Below are 13,287 nucleotides of genomic sequence, written 5' to 3'. Positions count from 1 at the left end.
AATATTTGTAATACAGACACATAAAAAATATTTACTACTGGAATGGTTTTCCAGCAATGTTCCCTTACATAATGTTCTAGCAACAAACTGTGTTTCTGGACAACCATTTGATTCTCTGGTCACTGACACTGAACTGTGAAACATCCTCAAACCAGTATGAGCTTCTGAAAAGAGAGGATTAGAACTGTTTCTGGCTATCTTAGTGTGGATACAGTTAAATATACTGTGTAGTTCAGATCTGTAGGCAGTGAGAGCAGTTCAAAGAAATGACTGTGCTATATAAACCTGGAGTCAGTGCATGCAGGCTTCCAACATGGCACTAGCTGGGGGTTGTTTGCTACATGATGGGTTATTTGGCTTGCTACCTGTTTGAAATCAATATAGTTTTATTAACACCACTGCAGACACTGAAATACTGTAGTTTTGCAGAATGTATGTTCCATAAATTATAGCTTGACTGTAATTGCAAGGCTTATCCTACTGTTAGTGCGGTTCAGATCCAACACTACGTTGCATTTTGTAAATTGATAAATGCCATGAAATTCCTCTCAACATTTTGTAGTAGTATACACAAGTTGATGTAATTTAGTCATACCATTATTCCAAGAATCTTCATCGGATATTTCTAGCCAATTCAGCTTTTGGCTGCTGAAAGCACAGTAGGAAATTATCGTTATTTACTGTAAATGTAGACAAGTCTTATGTAAATATTTCAGGGGAAAAAAGCTACATAAACATATGAGGCAGTTATCTAAAAGTAAGAACATAGGTCAATGATATAAAATACAGGTTTTATTTATGTACATTAGTATCCTAATATTGTTTATATGCAGAAAAAAATCTTAAGATTCTGTACTGTATTCTCTGAAAGCTTTTAAAAGAGGCTCTGCCATTTTCTCTGGTTAATATATTTGCAAATAACTTTTGAATTTATTGGAAATCCATGTAAATGATGTCAAATGGGGAACATGTTACATTGCAATGAAATTAGTTTAATTCAAAAATCCTGGCAAAATTCATTGGATTGAAATCTATATATAAATTCAATAGCCAGACAGAATAAAACACAATAAATAAGCTTTGTCTTTTGGTTTGGTTTGGTTTTTTTAACCTGTGCCTCTTTTTGTTGTTTTCTTAACAAATATTTTATTCAGTCCCTGTAGTCACTTCCTCGTACAAGTCCTAAAATCTGCATTATTTGATAGAATTTTATTTGTTCTGGACATTTTGTGCTGATTTCATTATCGGACAAGAACTATTAAGTCTTCTTTGTGTTATATAGCACCTTACTCCTCCCAAAGTCACAATCCTGTCAAGATTCAGGCATGCACACAACAGCACCAATTTTAAGTTGTCTCTAGACTAAAGCAGGAACTCCCATGAATATAGTGGCACTATGCTCTTTAATGCAGATAAGAATATTGGATTTGAGCCTTTGAAAGTTGTGCAGCTTTCAGCATTTTTAAAGGGCTGCAATTACCGGCTTTATGAATTATCTTCTGAAATTGCCATGGTATTCAATTCCTTTTTCTTTGCTAAAGATGCTCTCTAGGTAACGTTCCCCAGCCATTTGCTGCACTGCTCTGTCAATGGCAAGACTCTAATTTGTGTAGAAATACTTTGAGAACATCCTGAAGCATTTCAGAGGCAGCTGAGTTAGGACCACAGCTGAATATGTAACAGATTCTGCATGTAAGTCTAACACAAGGAAATGTCATCTTTTAAGCATGCCACTGGAGTAAGGCTTCTTTGTACATTAAAGCATGAGGCTGAAATGGTACCTAGCTGCTGGGACTCGCATTCTCCATGAGTTGCACCTTCCTCCTCATTAATTACAGATAAGAGCAGCTTTACCCATTTAATACTAAGTAGTTACTGATTAACAGGTTCCTGGAAAATTCACAGTGCAGCTACAGATTAGTCATGCTGAGCTGGGAGGCTGAAAAATTGAGAGTGGTGCAGGCAAATAGTATCTGTTCACTGTCAAGGTGATGGCTCTTTAATAGTTAATCTGGGTAAGTATATTTTAATACTTAAAGATATAAGGTTATAGGCCAAATAGGGGACTTGTAAAAATATGGAAAATGTCATTGAAAAATCATTCAGGATCTGATAGTTTAAAAGAAGATTGCTTTTTATTGAACATTTCATGGACTAAGAAGCTGCAAAATATGTAATTAGATATAAATTTTTTATGAAGTAACTGCTGAATATTACCCAATACAGGCTGTTCTGAAAATGCATGCATTATTATTATCAAGAGAACTGTATCACAAATACTAATTTTTTTTCATTCTTCATTCCAAACAGTTGCTATCAGCCATAAAATAGTTCTATTACAATGGCTAGCTTCAGGTTTGAGGCCAACCATGCAGAACTATAAATGTGACTGGTTGAAATATTGAACAATTTGCCCAGATTCTGGCTAATCATGTAGCTGCATGCACGCACTTGGGAATAGAAAGTATGAGCATCTTTGTTCTCCACTGATCTTTGACATCACTTAAAAGTAAAGCTTTAACCTAACGGGAGCTTGGTATGCAATCGGGAGTATACTGCAGTGACACCTGGTGTTTAAAATAGAATTATTCCCTCTGAAGTGTGACTGTCAATTTACTTTTAATTGGGTACATATTCACTCAAAGGCTCACAGTTCACCCTGTGTTCATGGAGCATAGCATTATGTTGAACTAGAAAGCATTGGAGCTAAAGAGTGGCTTGACATTACTTGGTAGAAAATGTATCTGACAGATTTGTTTCAAAAGCCCAAAATTGCAGTGACATGATCTTTCATGAATGGTTGTTCTTCCTAGCACTCTAGCTGACATGATACTTTATCACTGCTTCTCAGTTGGTTATTACACAAATGAGATTGACCCTTCATATAACTCACACAACTGGAATTTCCATGCAGCCTTTGTGGAAGGACTGATAGGCAAGAACAGAGAACTGCCAGTTCAGGCAGAAACCAGGGATCCCATGTGTGTCGTGGTGCTAGCAAGCATATTAGAGCTACAATAGATACTTCTGAAATAGTCCTCGCTAAAGAGCTTATTGACCAAAGTAGTCAAGATCTGCATATTTACAGATGTGACTGAAATGGAATGTAAATCCCATCATCAGTTAATGTAATTAAGGATTACAAGGCTAATATAAGATAATAATAACAAAGATCATTATTATTAAGGATTACAGTTTACCACAAGATGAAGAAAAATTAAGGAAGATCTGGTAGCAATCTGTATATTTAGACTGCTGGACAATTTCTATTATGTAAAAGTTTTTTGGGCCCTGTTCTGAGAAGTACATACATGCTCCACATTTATGTAGTTAATCTTGGAATTCTGGCAAGAACAAAACTCTAAGGCTATCATTGTGGTTTTCCTTTGTCCCATAAAATTCTGTAAGGGTTTGGCTGAGCTACAAAAGCCAGATTATCCTAAAAGTCCTTGTTTTCCTTCTTTAATTTTTCTGGGAAATGATGGGAGCCTGCAAAAAAAAACCCCAAACCCTGAACCTGAGCTTTCTAAGGCTGCACTTGTGCCTCAAGTCAAATGGCAGAGAGCCAAACCTTGTCCAGCAGATACTCAAAGGCTAGCACTCAAACTAGCATTCAGAGGTCTTCTTCCTTTCTCCCCTGCAGCTTCTTTTCAGCAGCAAAGTACAAAGAAAAAAGATCTGGGCAAAATGAAGTCTGGATGGGATCTGAAGGGAGCAAACAGCTGCTGCTCCGTGTAATGTAATGAGTCTTTTAACCCAGCAGCAGAACCAGCATTGTGCTGTTTCTGGGTTAGAGGGCTGAGGCTGTCACAGGCTGAAGAAGAAATTTATCAGTAGCTTGTCTTTAAAATACCTAGGAATTGATACAAAAAACGCCTGTATTAAAATTTAAGTCACAAATTCAAGCACTCAGAACATGAGGAAATGCTAGATTTCCAGTTGTTCAGATAAGCTCAGTTCTTTCCACAGTGCACTCACAGAATGGTTGAGGTAGGAAGGGACCTCTGGAGGTCATCAACCCCCCGCTCAAGCAGGGACACCCAGAGCAGGCTGCCCAGGACCATGCCCAGACGGCTTTTGGATATCTCCAAGAATGGAGACTCCACAACCTCTCTGGGCAACCTGTGCCAGTGCTCAGTCACCCTCACAGTGAAAAAGTGTTCCCTGATGTTCAGAGGGAACCTCCTGTGTTTCAGTGCGTGCCCATTGCCTCTGGTCCTGGCACTGGGCACCACTGACAAGAGCCTGGCTCTGTCGTCTTTGTACCTCCCTTCAGGTACTTATGGACATCAATAAGATCCCCCCTTAGCCTTCTCTTCTCCAGGCTGAACAGTCCCAGCTCTCTCAACCTCCCTGACAGGACAGATGCTACAGTGCATTCATCATCTTTGTAGCCCTTCGTTGGATGCTCTCAGTATGTCCATGTCTCTCCTGTACTGGGGATCCCAGAACTGGCCCCAGCACTCCAGGTCTGGCCTCACCAGTGCTGAGTGGAGGGGCAGGATCACCTCCTTCCACCTGCTGGCAATACTTTGTCCAATGCAGCCCAGGCTACCATTCACCTCATTTGCCACAAGTGCAAATTTCTGGCTCAAGTTCAACTTGTCCACCAGGACCCACACACCTTTTCTGCAAAGCTGCTTTCCAGCTGGGCAGCCCCCAGCATGTACTGGTGCCTTGGGTTGTTCCTCCCCAGGTGCAGGACTTCGCATTTCCCTTTGTTGAACTTCATGAGGTTCCTGTTGGCTCCTTTCTCTAGCTTGTCGAGGTCTCTCTGGGTGGCAGTATTACCATCTGGTGTATCAGCCACTCCTCCCTGCTTTGTATCACCTGCAAACTCCTCCCGATCACTTTCTTGTCCTACATGGGCCTGGAACACGTTTCCAGGATTAATTGCTCCATGACCTTCCCAGGGATCAAGGTGAGGCTGATCAGCCTGTAGTTCCCTGGATAGTCCTTCAAGTTATTTTTAAGACCGGAGTGACATTTGCTTTCCCCTAGTCTTCATGCACCTCTCCAAGTCACCATGATTGTTCACAGATAATCAACAGTGGCCTTGCAATGACATCAGCCAGCGCCCTCAGCACCTTTGGGTGCATCCCATTGGGGCCCATGGACTCACATATGTCCAGTTTGCTTAAGTATTCTGTAACCTGATCCTCTTCCACCAACAGTATGTCTTCCTTGCTCCAAACTTTCCCTCTGTCTCCAGGTCCTTGGATTGCTGAAGGCTGGTCTTACTGATAAAGACTGAGGTGAAGAAGGCACTCAGCCTTTTCCATGTCCTGTGTCACCAGGGCCCCTGCCACCTTCAGCACTGGGCCCAAACTTTCCCTAGTCTTCCTTTTGCCATTGATATACTTACAGAAGCTCTTCTTGTTGCCTTTGACATCCCTCACCGGATTTAATTCCAGTTGGTCTTTGGCTTTCCTAACTGCGTCTCTGCATGCTTGGACAGTGTCTCTACATTCCTCACAGGTTACCTGTCCCTGCTTCCACCTTCTATAGGCTTCCTTTTTGTGTTTGAGTTTTGCCAAGAGCTCCTTGTTCATCCATGCAGGCCTCCTGGTTTTTTGCCTGACTTCCTGCTCCTTAGGATGGACCGCTCTTGACCTTGGAAGAGGTGAGGCTTGCATATCAATCAGCTTTCTTGGACTCCTCTTCCCTCCAGGGCCTTATCCCATTGGACTCTTTCAAGCAGAACCCATCCAGCCACCTCACTCACCAAATAAGGGGATTCTTGTGGAAAAGTAGTATTGTGACCTTATTTTCAATGACTTCATCTTTAATTGCTTGATCAGATGTGGGGGTTTTTTGCCACAGGAACTGTCTCAGTGAGTTTTAAGCATATAGCAAGAAACTGTATGAAGTATGTGAAGGTATTTGTAAGTCTGAGATTTCTTTCCCTCCAGATTTTGAAGCCGAGGTAACACTTAAAAGTTTGGTACATGACTGAAAGATGTTGATTGCCACATGCCTGTGACATGTCTGTAGGTGACACTATAAAGACTGCTAAGTGGAAAGATAAGCTGACAAGGATCCTGTCCTTTGTAATTTGCAACTAAAATACTCATTGGGCAGATGGGTGCAAAGAGATGAGTGGGAGCAAAGGCCATTCTCCGTTGTTCATTGTAATAGGATCCTTATGATACACTGGACAGTGGGATTATTTTCTTCCATGGCTTCCAAATCTCTACTAGGTCCTCCTGGGTTCATCTACAGTGCTCTCCAATACATGTGGTGTCTAGAGAGCCTCCTAGCTCAGACACAGCCTGCTTTTGCAGCCCACGTTAACAGAACATACAGCTGGCTCTGGCACACAGCCTGACATCTTCTGAGCTGCCTCAGCACAGCTCCAGCCTTGGTCCCGCAGGTCTAGCACCAAGCCCCAGCTAATGAGCCTCCTTGGAGCCAAGCAAGCTTGCGCAGAGGGAACTGGTATGTCTCTGCACCAGCACCGTGGTTTGGCCACAAACTAGGTAATTTCCACACATAAGGGAGATAATTGGGTGGTTTTATTTGTTTAATTATGTGTGTGCATGTGTGTCAGGGGGGAGGGGAGAACACAGAGCATCACAGGTTTGATATCATGTAGCTTCCCTTTTCAAAGCTTTTCTTACGTACTTTTCCACTTTGAATTGTCCGAGCAATGGCCTATAGTCAAAATTGTCAGAAAACTCAAGATAGCATGAAAATGGGGGAAGAGCCTCCCACTCTGAGAAAGATTTCCGGTTGTTCATGGTCAGTTCAATGTGGTTCACAGAAGAGAGTTTGGAAGCAAAGAACTCTACCACTGAAAATGTGTGAGCTGGAGGCAACGCCATCATGAGGTGCTACAGCAACAGAAACACCATTCATGAAGGGAAGAAGGCCTGGGGATTATCCTGCACCTTTCAGCCACATATATGACAAAACTAAAACCAACATGACTATCCTGGTGCCTGAGGTGGCTGTACAGGCATGTTCTTAATAAATTAAGTAATTTTAGGTTAACCTAAAAAATCTTCAAAATACAAATTATTCCTTTTTGGACCTGAGCTGAGCAACTTTCCATTTGCTTTAAAAAAACCCACAACAACTTTAACGTGTATGGAGGATACTTGTGAGGATATTATAGCCCTAGATGCTTAACACAACTTAAGAGTTAAGTGTCTGGGTCCCCTGTATCACTAACGGAGTTACGTGCCTTCAAAGGAGTCTCAAACACGCAATGTACTGAAAACAAACTGCTTGAGGTAGTCAGTGAGGAGCACAGAGGACAATATTAAGGCTTTGCCAGCCCCTTTCAGGCAACCTAAAATAGGCAGGTATTTCCTGGTAGTCATCTTTCACAGACACAAACCATTCCAGTTTGTTCCGACAGCTGGTGTCTTGAAGCCTGTGTGTTAGGTGAGACGATGACAACTACTATTTGTAGCATGAAAAAAAAATTAGCCTGAAGAAATACTTAGAACATGTTCTCTTCTGGAGAAGTGCAAGTATGAACTCATTCAGAGACTAAGCAACCATGACTGCATCCATATGGGGAGCACACGTCCTTTCAGTTAAAAATGTCTCCACTTATGCACCCTTGCCCTCTTGGCAAATCTGCATAAATCCAACGTTTTAAAGCACATGTCATCTCCCTTATAGTATATTGAGAAATGTAAAGTGCTATGGAACACTTTAGACTGCATTCAGAATTGATTAGAGGAGTGCTTGAACTCATTTGAGATGAAGATCTGGTCAGGCCAGGACATCCCTCACTGATTTCAGTGAAGTCCAGATTTCCCTCTAGTGTTTCAGAACTAACAACAGAAACTGCATATTGAGGGACTTGTCTCCAGTGATGTGTGTGCAATTTTCATACTTCAGGAAGAAGAAAGTTACAGCACTGAAAGCCAGGCAAGTCAAATAGTGCCATTTGAAGTGTATTCACCTGTTCCTCTGTAAAGGACATTTTCAACAGAGGAAAAAGAATGAGAATGCTAGCACATCACAAGGGGTTCTTGCTACTGCTACACTTACTCTTCATGGCCGGAGAGGACAGTTTGAAGTAGGTGAACGAACTACAGGAATTTTCTTCAGACAGACTTTGCCGTCATCTGATTGATTTATATTTATTTTTTAAGTACACATTCACTGAAGGGGACTGCTAACCCGGCAAGCTCCTGTTCTTGGCTTGAGAGATCCAGTTTGGTAGAATGCAGTCATGTTAGGCTTGGGGCTAGAGCCAAGGGATGATTTAGATGCCAAAAATCACCCAAAATCTGGAAGCGCAATCCAGACCCACTGCTGTTTGGCAGCTGCTTGATTAGCCCTAGAAATATGTGAACTCACTACATGCTCCCCTGTATAACCTGCAAGTCCTCTGAGCACTTGCTTGCACACCAACAGGACCATCCCAGCAGTAATGTAATTCAAGTAATTATGTAGGTGCCATTGGGATCCAGAAACTAGACAGATCCTATTCTGAGGGCAGTGATCCAGCAGGCGTGTGCTGAGCACACCTACTGCAACTTCATGTCATGGAGTTCAGCATAAAAACAAACAGCCACAGGCACAGTCAGAGAAGGTGGGACATTTTCTTGTTAAATGCTAGGCAAGGTGATGTGCTCTATTCCCAGGCAAAAGCCTCCCAGGAGGCTTTAAAACCACCTCCCTGCCTCCAGAAGAGATCTTCAACCATTGTGTTATCTGACATGAGGGAATGCTTCACCTGTCCTGTTGAAACAGGGCCATGTTACTACATCCAGCTTGTGGATTTGACACCAAAGGCCTAACCAGTAACTGCTGTTGTATGTTTGCCTTTCCTCACCATACTGAAAGTGTTCTGTCTTTCCCAGACAGCTGAAAGCTCTTGGCATGACTGGCTCTGAAATCCATCAGTGGTCTCCACAGGGTCCGGGACTTCAAATGCTCTTCTCAGTGCACTCCTGAGGGTGCTGTGGTCCTTGTTATGTACATTTTGGGGCCCCCACATAGCTTTCCTCAGGCATTAGAAAGGTACCTTGACTGTTTAGTTCATGAACTGCACTCCATGTTGGGGCAGAAATAAAAAGCTTACCATTAAGCTGCCAATAATTCCCCAACCCATTTCTGTATCTGATGAACAGTTCTGTAGCAAAAGGATGACGAGAGGCAATCCCCAGAGCCCATGGTCTTGGACCACTTTAGTGTACTTACTGTTTATACAACATACATCCACTTGTAATAACAGCCGCTAGTGAACAACTTCTGTTCCTGCCCATTTTATTGTGAGCAATATTTGTGCTGCAAGGGATGCACCCCTCACTCCACTGAGTATAAAAGAAAGCATGCATCCCAGAGACAATTTTGGACCAGCACGGCCATCCAGGGAGATTGCCAAGTCTTCTGTTCCTAACGGGAAGAAATGGGTACTGCAGGGTACAAGAAACTCTATTGTTTGTGCCTGATGGGGTGAAAGAGCCAGGAGGGGAGGGAAAAGAACGGGAGACAGAACACGGTCAGGATTAATTTTTGTTTCTAAGATCCCAAAGCTGAGTCTATGATTAAAATTTCAGTCTTGGGTTCTGGCAGATATGCAGGGCAGCAAACAGCCTCCATACAAATGTCTCAGAGTTCTGGGAGGTTTTAAGTTCAAAACAGTGACTTCAGTATTCAATAGCCCTGGCAAGTGTTAAGAGGAAAGCTTTGGCATGTGTTAATGATCTCAAAAAGGGGGGGGAGGGGGACTGCTGCCAAAAGCTCCCCATTTCAATCTTAGTTTCTCTCACAAACTCAGTTTCTACTGCTGTTCATTAAAGCTGCTATTCCTACACCTGGAAAAGAAAAGAGACAAAGGACAAGGAGAGGATGAGGCTCTTCATTTCGAACAACTGTTCACCTCTTGCATTCCCACCCCTAGGTTTTTGATGTACATTCTTAAGTGAAATAATTATTGACTATGCTTCCCAACTTGAGTTTGGTTTAGGCAGTAACAAAGGCTTTTTTGGCAATTGGGCTTAATCTAGACACTGAAAACAATGCTCAGTGTTTCTTAAAAACAAACAATGTTCTTACTGTTTGTTAAGGGTGGGGGTTTTTTTGTCCTCTGGTGCTATTTTGAGTTCTAGCATGTCTATTGTACGCAGGCTGGAGCACTCACTCTGGTTGTTTACAACTATTTCCCTCGTGTTGCCAGGCTTTTCTTCTATGAAGCATAATTTTGTAGGCAACGTACAAAACAAGCCACAGTGTAAATAAACCAAATATGTGTGAAAAGTGTTGGCTCAACACCCCTCAAAATCGTCTCTAGCCCTAAAACTGTCATGAGAGCATGAAACACTCATGACAAGTCAAAAGCACAGTTAGGTACCTACTTGGATTCAATGTTAAAGGATTGTTTTATTTGTGCAAAGCTGGAATTGAAAAAATTTCTCTAATTTCAGTGTCTTTAGGATAGGCTCTGGTGGTTACCCAGATTTCACTCTGGCTCTGCTGAGCTTACTGTGGTCACAGCTGTTGTTGCCACTGACACGACTGAGACCACTGATTTCAGGGCTGGAGGAGACTTTTTAGCTGCAGTAGCCAGAAACTGATTTTGTGGGGCAGCCATGTCTGGCTGGCCACATCTGGGAGCTAATAGGGGATAGAAGTGCTTTGTACCATTGTGCTTCCATGTTCTCCCCAAAAGGTCTACCTAGCTCACATGATGCACACCTGGGAGTGCCTTATGGTCCTAAGACAAATCCAGTAGTTTGCTGACTTATTAAACTTTCCTGGAAGAGGAAATAGTAAGCAGTACAACATCTCACTGTGATGTGGGTTCTCTGGAGAAACAAGCAGGGAGTGAAGCATTGGGGAGTGCTCTTCTTATCTGTTCCCTCAACCTCAAAGATGGCTTGGTAGGTGGCTACAGCACAGCATCTCCCCAGCCATATAATCTACCACACACACATCAGGCACTTCCACTAGCCCAGTCCTGCATGGTGGTCCCCTCATCAGACACCACTTCTGCAAGGAAAAGTTTTAAGAACCATTGTCTGAAGTTTAAAAGGGGAAAAAAAATGTTTCCCAGCCCCAAAGAAGAGTGAGGACAATGCAGGACCGAAAGAGAAGAATCTCCCTGGGCTAACGGCACACTGTCAGTAAATCAGTTATTGGTTGTGATAGTAGGCCAGCTCCCACAACATATCCCACAGGTGGTTCCCAGGAACTGAACAGGGCAGTTTATGTACATCTTGAGCTGCTCTTTTCTAGCTGCTCCCTGACTGCAGCTCCAGAGAATGGTTCTGCAGGTGGCACATGGATTCTGCCTGCATCATTAGCTCTGATGTGCTGCCAGGATTTGGGCTTCAAAGCACAGTGAAGTCGGTGCTTGTTAACTTAGTAAGCTGCGCTGAAGAACTTTTGTCTCCTTGCTTCAGAAAGACCAAGATGAGACCAAGGATGGTTCATGAAGTGGTTCACAATGTGCACATACAAATTACTGAATGCTCCTGCTCCCCCCCCTACTGTAATACTTGCCAGCAAGCACCATTCCTTGGCTAGGACCATCCCTTGCTAGCCATTTTTCACTGCATAAAACTGCTCCTGGAAGGCACTGTAATGAACACAGCCAATCTACGTACCAAATACAGTGCCAAAGAGGGTCAACCTGTGGCTGGACAAACCTACTGCCTAGGCTGTAAGGGCAGGGTCAGTTGCACCTGATGCCAGTGTTGCTGTTTTCTCATTGGGTTTGCCCATCATGTCACATGCATTTTCACATGCTGTGCTGGGGGTCCCATATCATTCCTATCTCTTCACCACCCACTCGTGCCTATGGCTTGTAGCCTAATCCTCCAACCAGGTGAGCCACTCAGACACTGGCGAGCAGACAAACAAATCCAAGGTGAAGCAAACCTAGCAGTTTACTGCAAGTATTGCTAGCAGTGCTAGCAGAAAACTCCAGCTAGGATATTGCTGAGGGATCCACATGTACTAAGGGCATCATACACAACCTTGTATCAGACGAGCATTGCGGTGACTCTAAGCTGAACACTAGCAAGTCAGGAAAAGCCTGAGGTAAGGTTGCCTGTGCACCCTTAATTTGGTGTCCTTGTGTGCCTATGTCATATAAAAGTCTTTAATTATAGTCACATGCTGTCTTTAACCACTAGCCTTTTGTTTGACTCAGTGCGCAGAATGGACAATACTCACTTAATGAGCAGCTAGTCACTATTTTATTTTTTGCTTGCTGCTTAGCATGTGGCCCCATCCTTTGTTTACCACATGCTTCGCAAATCCTGCTATGAAAACCTAATGATTAAGTCCCTTGTTGGGTGCTTCTGTCCTGCCCATCATTAGAGCATTTGATTGTTTCATGAACATTAATGGCAATTCACTTCCCTAACTCTATGGCATACTTATTATTTGGTGATTGTGTGTGTGGTACAACAAAGCTGAATACAGTAATACTAAAAAAGATAAAAACAAGCATGTAAGGAAAAATTGTCCATGAAAGGGCCACACGTGAACTGCTGAGTATCTTCAAGTTAGAAGATTGTGGTCTAGAACACATCCTCAGCCAGTCTACATGAAAAGGGCTGCTGCTTAATGGATGTGTTATTCTGACCAGTGACAGCTCTAATTCTTCTTATCTAGTGAGTATCTAAACAGAAAATTTGGTATGTGCATGCAAGTGTATATGTATAACACAAGGGAGATTTAAGAAAAAAATATTGCACAAAGTAATATTAAAAAAAAAAATCCTTAGAGCACTGAAGCATACAGTTATACTGTAAATTCTCCCTACTAGCTTCATGACCAAAATCAGGGGCCAGCAGACAGGAGCTGGTGTCATTCTCCTGTGTGCCCCTTTTCACAGTTAGAGTTGTCACATGCTCATCCTTGCAAGCTTGGGGACAGCCTCTGAAACCCTCACTGATGGCTACTGCACAGACACATTTTCATTTGTTGTCATAACCACACTGTGTAAAAGTTAGCCAAGAAATGCAGCTCTTGTGAATGGGTGTCTTATCTCCTCCACATGCTAACACGTGCACCTTCTTCTCAGCGTTAGAGAAAAATCTGACACAGACAAGAACGCTGTCATGTATTTAAGAGCTAGGAAATTTGTTACAAGTCATTATTAAAACAGAATGACAAAAGAAGGTATTAACAAGTCTTATAAACTTCTCACTAGGATGGATGCCACTGTCCCCAAGGTAAGAGCTGCCCCAACTTGAACATACTCTCAGACTTCAAGAGCAGTTTCTGAAAGCCCAGAAGTAGTCATTGCTGGAATTACCTCCTCCTGAATCTGAAACAATTAGGCTGGCCCCAAATATGGTTAACTAACTC

The sequence above is a fragment of the Harpia harpyja genome, chromosome 5 (assembly GCF_026419915.1).
Source record: "Harpia harpyja isolate bHarHar1 chromosome 5, bHarHar1 primary haplotype, whole genome shotgun sequence".
Lineage (NCBI taxonomy): Eukaryota > Metazoa > Chordata > Aves > Accipitriformes > Accipitridae > Harpia > Harpia harpyja.
The sequence above is the reverse complement of the archived record's forward strand: the minus strand, read 5'-3'. Positions refer to the sequence as shown.